Below are 14,293 nucleotides of genomic sequence, written 5' to 3'. Positions count from 1 at the left end.
GAAGACGTTTTAACTTCCGAAATCCGGGACCCAATTTACAGTTCGAACCGGTCGCTCGTAGATGCCTCAAGTTTGTCAACACTGAAAACGCTTTGTCGGGTAAACACAGGGAGGTCACGAAGTTATGGCTTGAATCTAAAATATAAATGTTGATTGATCAATTTATATGTAAACAAAATTAAGTCATGGTGTAACGTCTTGAATCTAAACGTAAAAATATTTATTGATGAATTTGTATGTAAACATAAAAGTTTAATATTAGAATATTTCATATTTGTAGTTTTATTTCCATATTAAGGTGATTTCTTGTATTTACTCTCATTGCAATTACACAAAAGCCTATACAGACTGATATTTTACTCTATTGTATTGGGGAAAAGCAAATTGGAGTACTGATTCCGGTAGATAGACACACTTCCAGTTTATGTATAACATCTTATTTTTGAATTACACTTAAATTTTGATTGACCTCCTTTATCCGGAAGTGGTAACTTATACCATTTCCGACTTCCAAAATAGAGAAAAACATAACTTCTGTTTTAGTAAGGTATACTTAGTTAAAAGTTCTTATTCTCTTGATGGTTTCAAAGTTTAAGTGATTTCCGTCGGCCAAAAAAAGTCTTTCACGCTATTTCCGACATATACATATATATATATATATACATATACATATACATATACATATACATATACATATACATATACATATACATATACATATACATATACATATACATATACATATACATATACATATACATATACATATACATATACATATACATATACATATACATATACATATACATATACATATACATATACATATACATATACATATACATATACATATACATATACATATACATATACATATACATATACATATACATATACATATACATATACATATACATATACATATACATATACATATACATATACATATACATATACATATACATATACATATACATATACATATACATATACATATACATATACATATACATATACATATACATATACATATACATATACATATACATATACATATACATATACATATACATATACATATACATATACATATACATATACATATACATATACATATACATATACATATACATATACATATACATATACATATACATATACATATACATATACATATACATATACATATACATATACATATACATATACATATACATATACATATACATATACATATACATATACATATACATATACATATACATATACATATACATATACATATACATATACATATACATATACATATACATATACATATACATATACATATACATATACATATACATATACATATACATATACATATACATATACATATACATATACATATACATATACATATACATATACATATACATATACATATACATATACATATACATATACATATACATATACATATACATATACATATACATATACATATACATATACATATACATATACATATACATATACATATACATATACATATACATATACATATACATATACATATACATATACATATACATATACATATACATATACATATACATATACATATACATATACATATACATATACATATACATATACATATACATATACATATACATATACATATACATATACATATACATATACATATACATATACATATACATATACATATACATATACATATACATATACATATACATATACATATACATATACATATACATATACATATACATATACATATACATATACATATACATATACATATACATATACATATACATATACATATACATATACATATACATATACATATACATATACATATACATATACATATACATATACATATACATATACATATACATATACATATACATATACATATACATATACATATACATATACATATACATATACATATACATATACATATACATATACATATACATATACATATACATATACATATACATATACATATACATATACATATACATATACAACATACACATACACATACACATACACATACACATACACATACACATACACATACACATACACATACACATACACATACACATACACATACACATACACATACACATACACATACACATACACATACACATACACATACACATACACATACACATACACATACACATACACATACACATACACATACACATACACATACACATACACATACACATACACATACACATACACATACACATACACATACACATACACATACACATACACATACACATACACATACACATACACATACACATACACATACACATACACATACACATACACATACACATACACATACACATACACATACACATACACATACACATACACATACACATACACATACACATACACATACACATACACATACACATACACATACACATACACATACACATACACATACACATACACATACACATACACATACACATACACATACACATACACATACACATACACATACACATACACATACACATACACATACACATACACATACACATACACATACACATACACATACACATACACATACACATACACATACACATACACATACACATACACATACACATACACATACACATACACATACACATACACATACACATACACATACACATACACATACACATACACATACACATACACATACACATACACATACACATACACATACACATACACATACACATACACATGCACATGCACATGCACATGCACATGCACATGCACATGCACATGCACATGCACATGCACATGCACATGCACATGCACATACACACACACACACACGCACATGCACATGCACATACACACACACACAGACACAGACACAGATACAGATACACATACACATACACATACACATACACATACACATACACATACACATACACATACACATACACATACACATACACATACACATACACATACACATACACATACACATACACATACACATACACATACACATACACATACACATACACATACACATACACATACACATACACATACACAAACACAAACACATACACATACACATACACATACACATAGACATACACATACACATACACATACACATACACATACACATACACATACACATACACATACACATACACATACACATACACATACACATACACATACACATAAACATACACATTCACATACACAGACACATACACAAACACATACACATACACATTCACATACACATTCACATACACATACACATACACATACACATTCACATACACAGACACATACACAAACACATACACATACACATTCACATACACATTCACATACACATACACATACACATACACATACACATACACATACACATAAACATACACATTCACATACACATACACATACACAAACACATACACATACACATTCACATACACATTCACATACACATACACATACACATACACACACACACAAACACACACACACACACACACATAAACAAACATATATATATATATATATATATATATATATATATATATATATATATATATATATATATATATATATATATATATATATATATATATATATATATATATATATATATATATATATATATATATATATATTTATATATAAATATATATATATATACACTTAAATATATGTATATATATATACATGTAAATATATGTATATATATGTATGTATATAATGTAGAGTATATTTTAGGCTTTAAAGGTAGTCGTGGGCCGAAAACTTTTTGGAAGCACTTAGCTAGAAAAAGAAGAATATAATTTCTTTTGGCTAATTTCTTAATGATCATACCTTCTGTTTGACTTGTCATTGAAATCATCCCTGGAATATTTTTCTTAACTGAATATCTATGAAAAATAACTAACGTGATATCAGTTAGCGACTTGAGCCCAGAGAAGGATTGATCAGAAAATTTTGGAAATTCATTTTGATCTATTACTAGTTCTTTTAAGTTGGCCAAACCTGCGAAAACGCCATCCTGCAATAGTGTCAGGCCAGTACCACTTAGCCGCAGATATGTTAGGTTTTGTAGGCTCGTAAACAGATTAATAGGAAGCTCTGCAATTTTAATACGATCTAGTACTAGTTCCCTTAGTGAAACACGCTGAGCCTGGAAATATTTCTCACACGTGTCCATACCATGAAAGTATTTGAGTTTCAATACTTTCAAATTATTTAAACTGTTAAAAGCGTCACAAAAGATGTTTACATTACTGCCATATAAACGTAAACGTTTGATATTAGATGGTACGTGCGGCCAATATGGAAAACAATTACATGACATTTTTTTTAAATAATCATAACACAGGCACTGATCTGGACAAGTCTCCTTGCTTTCAGCACCGTGATACTTCCAAGTAAAGTTAGAGTTCGAATGACTAAACACAGCGCTGTTCATTTCATGATAAGAAGTTGTATCTTTTATTCCAATAACAATGCATATATTCCATAAAATAAGAAACACATACGTCGTAGTTATAGAAAAGAAGAATTCCATTTTCTTATGCAGTTTTTTTAAAAAGTCGCATATTTTCCTGATACAGTTCTTTTGTAAGACTACTGCTGTCACGCACAAGAAATAAAAACAAAAATACAACTAAAATATTCAGAATAGCATGTGTTGTGTTGAGTTAGGCTGAGTGTTGATGGAGATATAAAACTTGTGTTTCCTGTTCGTCATGTCGTGATCCGATAGCTGTCTAGCTGTAAAGTTGAGTGATGAGGTAGTTTACATAAGTGTTATCGCCTATAAGGAATACGGGGTCTTTTCTAACTTTACATGTCTAGTTTGTAAATAATGCACCGCGCAAAATGTTCCTGCAATAATACGAAAATAAGCAAGTTAAACTAATTCAATTTTTAAACAATTCACTAATTACTGATGTCCTGTGAGTACTCATTGAAACACAAATAAGCAGATGAATGCCAACTATTGTTATACATCAGTATAGTGTATATACGTATCGGATATAGTCTAGTATCACTAAATATTGAGCATTATTACATTTAAAAAACTTGACCTAGCGGTTAGATACTTTAATTAATTTAGTAGTTAGGCATTTCATAATTTATATCCACTAAATTAATTAAACAGATAACCAAAATGGACATATTTAAAGTGGCAGATAGTTTACATGCACTAAATTATTTCGAAAACCAAGTTACATATATGTAAAATTTGATTTTAAGCCGCTGACCCTGGTCATAATCTTAACCTAGCACTTCTTCTTCTTCTTCTTCTTCGTTCTTAATTATTAGTGTTGAAGGGGATCGAGATTTATCTGCCAGTGGGTTTGAACACTGTTGTTCGAATTTATCAACCATGAGCTTTTTGCCGACTCGACCACGCCTCCAACACAATTAAGCGTTACGTGTCAATTGGTTATGCGCCATTGAGGCCATTGACTCCGATTTCAGCCTGCTTTTCTTTTTGGATTTGCTTCCATAGCCTTTGTCCAACCAAGAACAAACTACAAGGCAGCAGTTGCTTTACCGACTCGACCACGCCGACCCCCTAACCTAGCACTAAGCAACACTGTGTTTAACCTCTTATACTGCCGATGATTAAATTTTATTTAAAACACTGTTTTTTTTCAAGGCATACACATTGAACGTTTAGAATTTAATTCCTTTGACATTATTACTGAAAATTCCGCTCCTGTATATTAGGCTATGGAGAAATGTTACATATCACCTTAAATTCTCTAGATCTCTCTCTCTCTCTCTCATCACCGGCTTGTGAGGACTGATATAGATTTACAATAGTTATACTTCTTTCTTACATTTTCTTAACGGCATGATAGGTTTAAGGCATTTGGGCTTATACGTAGAGCTGAAATTAATTTGGGATTGTTATAAATATTATAAGCACCCGGAATGTTATTTTGAGTACAATAAGACATATCAAATCACACTTTGTTCCCTTTCAAACCTCTATAACAGTCCTCCCACCGGTTGTTTTTAAAACTAGACTTGTTTTTAAAATTTTAAATAACAATACTAATTTATTTTATAGTTTTATAGTGTTTGAAGGGCATGAACATAAATCCTATATATCGATATCTATATATATAATTCTCTTCTTGGAGACCATAAAAAAACACCAAGCTGTAAGCGCGTAGGGGTGTGGGTGGGGTGTAGGGTAGGGGTTGGGGGAAATGAGGGTGGGGGTATCGTACTTAACGACCTACTGATAGTGTTTAAAGCAAATATTTTCAGTGGCAGCATTGGTTATGTCGAATTCACAAATTATGAATTACTGAAAATTAGAAAATAAAACAACTAAATAGCGGCATATGATATGCCGCGGGTCGGCTCGTATATATATATAATTCTCTTCATGGGGACCATGCGAGCCACTACGTTAAAGCACGTCCTTACTCCCCTGCTCTCTAGGCATATAGCTGCCACCCCCAAAACCATCCGTCCGGTGAGCTGTGGTTCAGGCCAAATGTTTAATAGAGCCGGGTCGAGGAAGTTGAGGATTATCGTCCTTCACGAGCAAAATATTTTCAGTCGCAGCGTGGGTAGTGTTGATGAATTCACAAATTATAAATTACGCAAAAGTAGAAAATAAAACAACTAAACAGCGACGTATGCTTATGGCGCGGGTCAGCTCGTAATAATTAAATGAAGAAAGTAAAGAAGACTAAAATAAGGGGTGCAGCTCGGTTTCTTTTGACTGCTTAAATTACTCTGCCCCATCTTCACCAGTGAAGCCATAAGTTGACACGATGCTACCCACGGCGAGAAACGAAAACGACCGTGGGTAAACAGTCTCTGTAGTATCTATCATTCTAAAAATTTACCGTGAACCAAAATCGACCCTTGGTGATGAGCGTACGCTGGCTTGGATATATCCGCCAGTCCGGTTGGGTGGGGGAGAGATGTGTTTCTCTACCTACCATTCAGATTGTGCCCCTTTAAAACCTGAGGAACCCCAAGGACTGTTCTAACGTTAATTTACTCGAGGGCTGATCCCAAGGACTGTTCTAACGTTAATTTACTCGAGGGCTGATCCAGTGATCTTTGGCTTGAGACTGTCTTAATATTAATACTTTTTTCTCTATATTTTTTTTAATTAGGTGAGAGTTTCCAGTCTATGTCTTAGCTTTGCTTGAAATAATTCTTTAAACTCAATGTCAGCGTATATTTTTTTAGAGTAAAACTTGATTTCATTCCTAAACTTCCTAATAGTCGATCTATAAATAGCCTTTGCTACAAGTCTGTTTCGTCTTCTGTTCTTTGTCTAGTCGTGTTAATTAAGTTAAGTGTAATTTGCTTAATTTGTTGTGGCTGCTTGATTGGTAGTTTTTAATATTTTCGCAAGTGTTTGCTTTGCTTTCTGTATTAAGGTACAATTTAAATAAATGCGTGTCTCAATTTCTTGTTTATTTCTTAACATGTTAGACATGATCTTTTAACATTAGTATTTGACTTTGTAATTCGCGAAACTGGTGTTGTGTTAAAGATCCTTCTGTATGCTACTTCTTTTTCTTTTGTTGTAATGCGTTTATTATGAAGTTTTCTTAATATTCTTAATGGCTATCACATTGTGTTCCCAACTAATTCTGGTGTATAAGAGTGTCGCTTGTTGTTTGATTAGGATGTCGTATATTTTTACAAGCTTTTATTACAAGCTTTTATTTAAATTGCTTCCTCTGTTTATCGACAGTCTATCCGTCTGTCTAGATCAGGAGTCGGCAACCTTTTGAAACGCAAGAGCCAAAAGTTATAATTTACAAACTTTCCTTGTTTTTAAAGAGCCACAACATTTTTAGTTCAATATTTGGTATTTGATTAGGATTAGGTAAATAAAGTTGATTTGTTATTTAAAATAAATAGCTTTAAATATGAAATAATATTTATTCATATAAAAACATAGACATGTTTTGCCAGAATAGTAAAATTAGTAATAAAAAAATATTATTCTAGGACTATCACAATTTACTTTAGAAGCTGTTAATTTTTATTTTATTTTTTCTTTACGGATATCACCGGCCCAGGAGGTGTCTCCCATTACCCAGTCAAGCCTCAACATTGCAAACGCCTTCTAACTGGCTTGGATATTGGTTTGAATAACTTGCATCGTTCGCTTCTATTCTTTGGTTCTCATCAGGCTTATCTCCCATTCCACAGAACGCGGGGTAAAGTCGTACCCCACCGTCCAGTAAAAATGAAATTGTATAGCTATTAATAATTGTGCATGTAGCTGGAGAGCCGCATCTGGACGTCAAAAGAGCCGCATGCGGCTCGCGAGCCGCAGGTTGCCGACCCCTGGTCTAGATCGAAATGCCCAGCGAAATTACTGGAACTTCTAACTTACAGATCCGGTTAAAATTTGGCGCGTGGGTCAAGACATTAAAACAATGCAATCTGACATTAAATCTGACTTAATAGGACGCCTAATTATTTTTTTATGAATTAATTAAAGTTGTGACAAATTAGTAGGATGTCTTCCCAAATATTCCGCACTATTATAAGCGTTATCATGTTCATTAGGTGCGCAATGGTTTTTAGTCTTGCAATTCTATTGTAATATTTAAAAATTTAGAGTACTAAAAAATAACTTCATAAAAATTGTTTTAATAACAAGCTTTTATATGCTAATGCACTAAAAAGTAGAAAATAAATGAATTTAAAAAGTATATATTATAACACTCTACTATTTAAATAACTATATAGCAAACTGATAACAACACTAACACAAATTTAATTCAAACCTTGGCATTCAAACAGGAAGTAGCTAACATTATCAATACAGGATTAAACTAAACACGATCACATATAGATTTATAACATACAGTGTTGGATTTCGTTTCCGATACCGGATTCTAATGAATTTCAGTCGTTTAATCATTACAATTTATCTATTTTTAGAAAATACAATTATAACATAGAGTAAAAGGTTGTCATAGAGCTTTCAGCTTTCAGCTCTATGTAGGGAATAAGTGAAAAGTTGATATTTTTCACGCTGTGCTCTCAGAGAAGAGATTTGGTGGAAAAGTTGATACTTTTAACGCTGTGCCATCAGGCAAAGTAGTTTGTGTAAATAAAATGGCTGATGTTTGTTGAATAAGGAATGATAACTCAGGTAAAACTATATAACGTGAGAAAAACTTAAATTTTTATTTTCACATCTACAATTAATTTATATTATAATAGGAATTTCAACGTACAATACTGCTAACTTAAGTAAGATCCAACCAGATTAAAGCTATAAAAGAATGTTTTAAAACGAAAACGACATGTTCTTTAATTTAATAGTTTTATAATATCTATTTATAGGCTGCACGGTTTTAATAGAAGTTCAGAGAGAAACAATGTCAAATGTTTGTAATGACGGCCCATGGGGAAAGTAGAGTAGAGTTAACCTGTTTCTGTAACGTCAGCATATGAGGGTACATTTTGGTCAGCACTACGTCCAGTCGCCTTTACTTTCCCTAACGTAAGGTGGGTACCTATCAGAAACAGGATTCGAACTCGAAACATTCGGTTTACCAGTTCAAAGCTCTATAGCTAAGCCACCCCGTCCCCTAAAGAATGTGTAAATCCTGCTAAACCTGTATCCGATAACAACATGCCTTCTTTCTAGTTATCACTGCTTTTCTTTTCATCCCGCATACTTCTTCTACAATACTTATTAATAGATACTTTCCAGTAGTAAATATTTTATCTTGTATTGTTCTGAATACTTTTTACGATTAAAGTACATTCATCTTAACATAAAGGAGTATCATATTTTTAAAATGGCACATCTCAATTAATTAATATTACAACAAGTAAATATACACCCTATAAAGATTTTGTAACTTTTTAAATGAGTCATTGTATTTTCCGTTTTGTTGCTAAATAAGTTTCTGATTCACCTGTTGCTGATATCAGCTTACAAATGTTTTTACACAAACATGAACACTTTGATCGAGGTAAGGATTATTTATAGTGACTTTTTCTATTGTTTGATTTTCCTTGCATAATAATAGATTAAATTAAATGTATGTAAACACACACGGATCACACAATTTTTTACTAATAGTTTTTTTATTCAGTAAATTATTTATCTCTACTAATCGGGTCAACGACGAATTCCCGTAAGGAACTTGTTAACATTTTTCGGGCAAAGGGCCTTTGGGAAAAGGGCCTTCGGACAAGTTGCTTTCGGGCATTTGTCCCGTTCGGGCAAGTGTCCATTCAGGTAGGCCTATTTGTCGCATTCGGATAAGTGTCCAATAAAAAAAACGGAATATAAAAAGTAATATAAATTATAGGGAATTTAGGTTATGCGTATAAAGAAATCAAAGCCCGCCAATATATATATATATAATCATATATATATATATATATATATATATATATATATATATATATATATATATATATATATAGTCGTGGAAAGTTCAAAGGGAAATTGGTAAATAATATTTTTAAAAATAGTTAAAATATAAAAATACAAAGAGTCACAAAATTTTTAGAAGTCGACTTACTCCTTGTTCTCCCTAGGGAATTATAACGTATCAGCTTTGAAAATACGTTATTCACCCAAGATGAGGGTTGTTCTTAACAACGGAATGCTTCCAAATAACATTGTCATTTGTTACTATTTTGATATATGCTAAATAAGTGGGTTATTTCTTATTTTTGTTAAAAGTGCTGTCTAAAAGCAGAGCACATTCCTTTTAAGAATTACAAATTGGTTGCATTTTTTGTTATTTTTTAAAATTTTCTTAATGATGGTAATGTTAAAGTTATAGACCTTTACGTTTTCAATATTGTAAATTAGCAGTGTTAAACTGTTTAAACTATGTTAGAACCTTTAAAAAATGTACGAAACTATTTATTTACTAATTTTAAAAAATTGAAGTTAAAAATTAATTACTTGACATACTTAAATAAGTCATATTGAGTTGACTTAAGTTGATGAACAAAATAATCTTATCTGATTACAACTCAGATTAATTAGTTCTAGTCTCTTTGGAAATGTGTAATTACCATGGATTTTATCTAAACTTAGTTGTGACATCTGATGTTCTTTCAGGCACAGACGGCGTGACATAAGAACATTAAAATTCACTGTTGAATGGGAAGTGTTTTAATGTGAGATATGTTTAGAGCTTTAAGTGTGTACATGCCAAGGGATATTTAGGTTGTAAGACACATCCAAAAATTATAGGCGATATAATCCAGTTCCTTTAGGTTGATTATATTTTCTTTTTGTTTTCTTCCCTAAAGTATATAAAAATTGTCGACATGTTTGACGTTAAAATAAAATAAATTGCAATGACGACACCTGGTTAAACAGACATCGATTGCAAATAAGACAGTAATTTTCTTTATTTATGGAAAAAAATCTGACTTAATTTAAAATATTGTTATATCTACTTCAGTCCTCGTTTGAATTTTTTTTTAATTTATAAATTTAAAACATTTTAATAAACAAATATTAGAACGATTATTTCAAAAGAAGAGAAAATGGAATATAACTGGAGTACATTCATAAATCAAAATATGCCTCAAGTTACTCGGAACAGCTCCGGGGTCCTGTTATATCCAGATTTTACACAGTTGTTCCCCTTACTACAAAACTAACTAAAGGAAAGGCAAATTCGCCTGAAAATTAATGTAGAACAATAATAAATGCTAATAAAATTACAACTAGAAGGAAAACTTTCTACACAGATTTGTGTTGATTACGATATGGTTGTTTACCTTCAAGAAACAAAGTGAAATTAAAGAGAGATAGGAGACAAGAACCGGAGTGTGAAGCTGTGAAATTTGAATTATTTCAGGATTATTTGAAGCACGACAGATAGGCAAAAAATTAAGCATTCAATAGGGTTGAGCCATAAGAGGGTAAAACCTAAGTTGAAAAGGGGGGTTACGAAAACTAAATATTGCTCTTTTTAAAAAATATATCTGCTTTGCCTAGTTAATGTAACAAATTAAAAAAAAACTCAATACATATTTTGTTGCGTAAAGGGTGTCACCCTTCAAGAAAAGGGGTGACACTAAAATTATCCAAGGTTTAATATATAATTAGTTCTTGGGATGTGATACACAAGAGCGTGACGGTGTTCGCAAAGAATGTGATGATCGACGGGATAGTGAATTACAGGCCTATCAGCATGCGTGGTGTAAGCCTTTTTGTTTTTGTCGCTCCCTGAATTGTGTCGCTCTATTGCATGTTGTCGCCATAATAAATGGTTTTATCTTGGATTACCATGTCTGGCGTTTGTTTAGTTATCTCCCTTAGCTATGATCAGATCTATTCTTAACTTATTTTTAATCATTAGCCGCTAAACTATTTCTTTCAAAGTTTTCCGGTAAATTCTTCAAAATGCGTGTGGGGGGGGGGGGGGGGGGGGGTGCCGAGCCTTAGGGGGTGCCAAAATAGGTAAGTAAATATTAAAAGCTCATTTCAAATTGTAACATTGAACTATTCCCTGTAAAAGGTTATAATATAAACGGCTCCAATGCTTAACACACCGATAAAACTGCTTTTTAACTTGATTGAGTAATGGTAAAGTAAAGGCCCTTAGGCCTTAAGAGTCAGTGACTAGCAAAATCCTTTCACTAACAGCTTTGTTTATGGAAGGGGGGAGGTGCTGCTTTTTCGCCAATGTAATTTGAAAGGATATATGCTGTGGCGTATCCAGGTTTTTGGTATATGGGGAGAGAAACACAATATATAGATATAGATTCCGTTAGTAAGCTCTATTAAAACTATATATTTTCTATATATATATATTCCATTTAGTTTGGGGGGAGGGCGGTAGACTTTCTGCCGTGGGAGGGGGAAAAACTCTGCTCTTAAGGGTGGGTGGCGGACCCCCGAAAAACGTCTACCTCCCTACCCTCCCCGAACAAAATAGAATTTATTAATACTTTTATTAGCATTCCCCACCCCCACCCCCGTTAATTTTTAATTCGCCCCCCCCCTCCCCCCCCCCCCCTCTCCCGCCCCCCCCCCCCCCCCGTTCGGAATATTCAAGTGCCCGAAAGTGAGAAAAAATTGCTATTGGTTAGTCCATCTGTCTTTGCATTGGTTGCAAAACAACTTGTTTACACTTAAGTGTGACTTCTTGTTGACTAATCAAATTCTATTTTAGTCACCCAAGTTAAGAATCAACATCTTATTTACGTCACAGTTACATAATAGCTCGGTTGGATTTTGGTCCAAAACCACCTACATGCTTAACAGAACGTAATCATAAAGGTCTACATATTGCTTATTTAATAAAAGCATTAACATTACACTTTCTTGTTCAACAGTTGCAAAAATTAATAGTTGTTTTTCTAATGGCGTAGCGAGTGTTACACAAAACAAGAGATTCCTATATTTCATTTTTTTTATCTTGGACATCAAGCTATAAGATCTAATGTAACTTAAGGTCGTGGCAGCCTTTTAAAATGTTTTAATCTCCCGCTACTAACACGACCAAATTCTTTCATTTTCGAGTTTGCCTCTTTTGAAAAAACACCTTATCTTCATGAACATACCTCTTGCGGACAGGATGTAAAAAGGAAATCCAGTTTTGTAAAATTGAAACATTACAATGTAAAACTGTTTTTACTTAGCATTGAGATCACGTGATTGATTCGACACATAGCGGACACTATACGAGCCCTCTCATAGATTCTTGTATCAGAAGATGTGTCATACTTGCTGAAAATATTTCTGCTCTTATCTTTTATACTCAGACGGGCTGGTTCCAAGATTAACATTTTTATCTAACATTATATTGACATTGACATCTGCTAAGTAGGGATTACTTACAAATTGCTTTCAAGAGCATTGTTTTGACGGAATAGTTTTGTTGATTTAGACACTTTAAACAATTTTTTATCTCTTCGTCCAGACGCCACTGTGTAGCGACACTATTGCAGTGTTTCTTCCACTTGATTTTTTCTTTTCGGGGGAGGGGGGAGGAGGGAGGTAGATTGCATTTTACGGGTGGGGGCGGACACTTGTAAAAGTATATGTTTCTATATAAATTCCATTTCGTTCGGGGGTGGTAGACTTTCTTACTCCCCCCCCCCATCCGAAGAGATGTCTTAAAGGAACTCTGTACTATTGTTTTTATTCGCTTTTACACTAAAATAACTGTGAAAATAAATACTATTTATTTATTGAATTGTTTAAATCAATTAATTCTTGGTAGGATAT

The 14,293-nt window shown here is 32.1% G+C and overlaps 1 protein-coding gene across 1 annotated transcript in view; it reads right to left on the bottom strand.

Moving 5' to 3' along the window:
- LOC131952229 (uncharacterized) overlaps window positions 1–14,293 on the bottom strand; it is a 42,702-nt gene that overhangs the window by 2,680 nt on the left and 25,729 nt on the right. The gene's annotated exons all lie outside the window — the stretch shown is intronic.

The sequence above is a fragment of the Physella acuta genome, unplaced genomic scaffold (assembly GCF_028476545.2).
Source record: "Physella acuta isolate Inbredline_101_S28 unplaced genomic scaffold, ASM2847654v3 ptg000070l, whole genome shotgun sequence".
NCBI lineage: Eukaryota > Metazoa > Mollusca > Gastropoda > Physidae > Physella > Physella acuta.
This window is presented reverse-complemented; position numbering and strand designations above follow the sequence as displayed.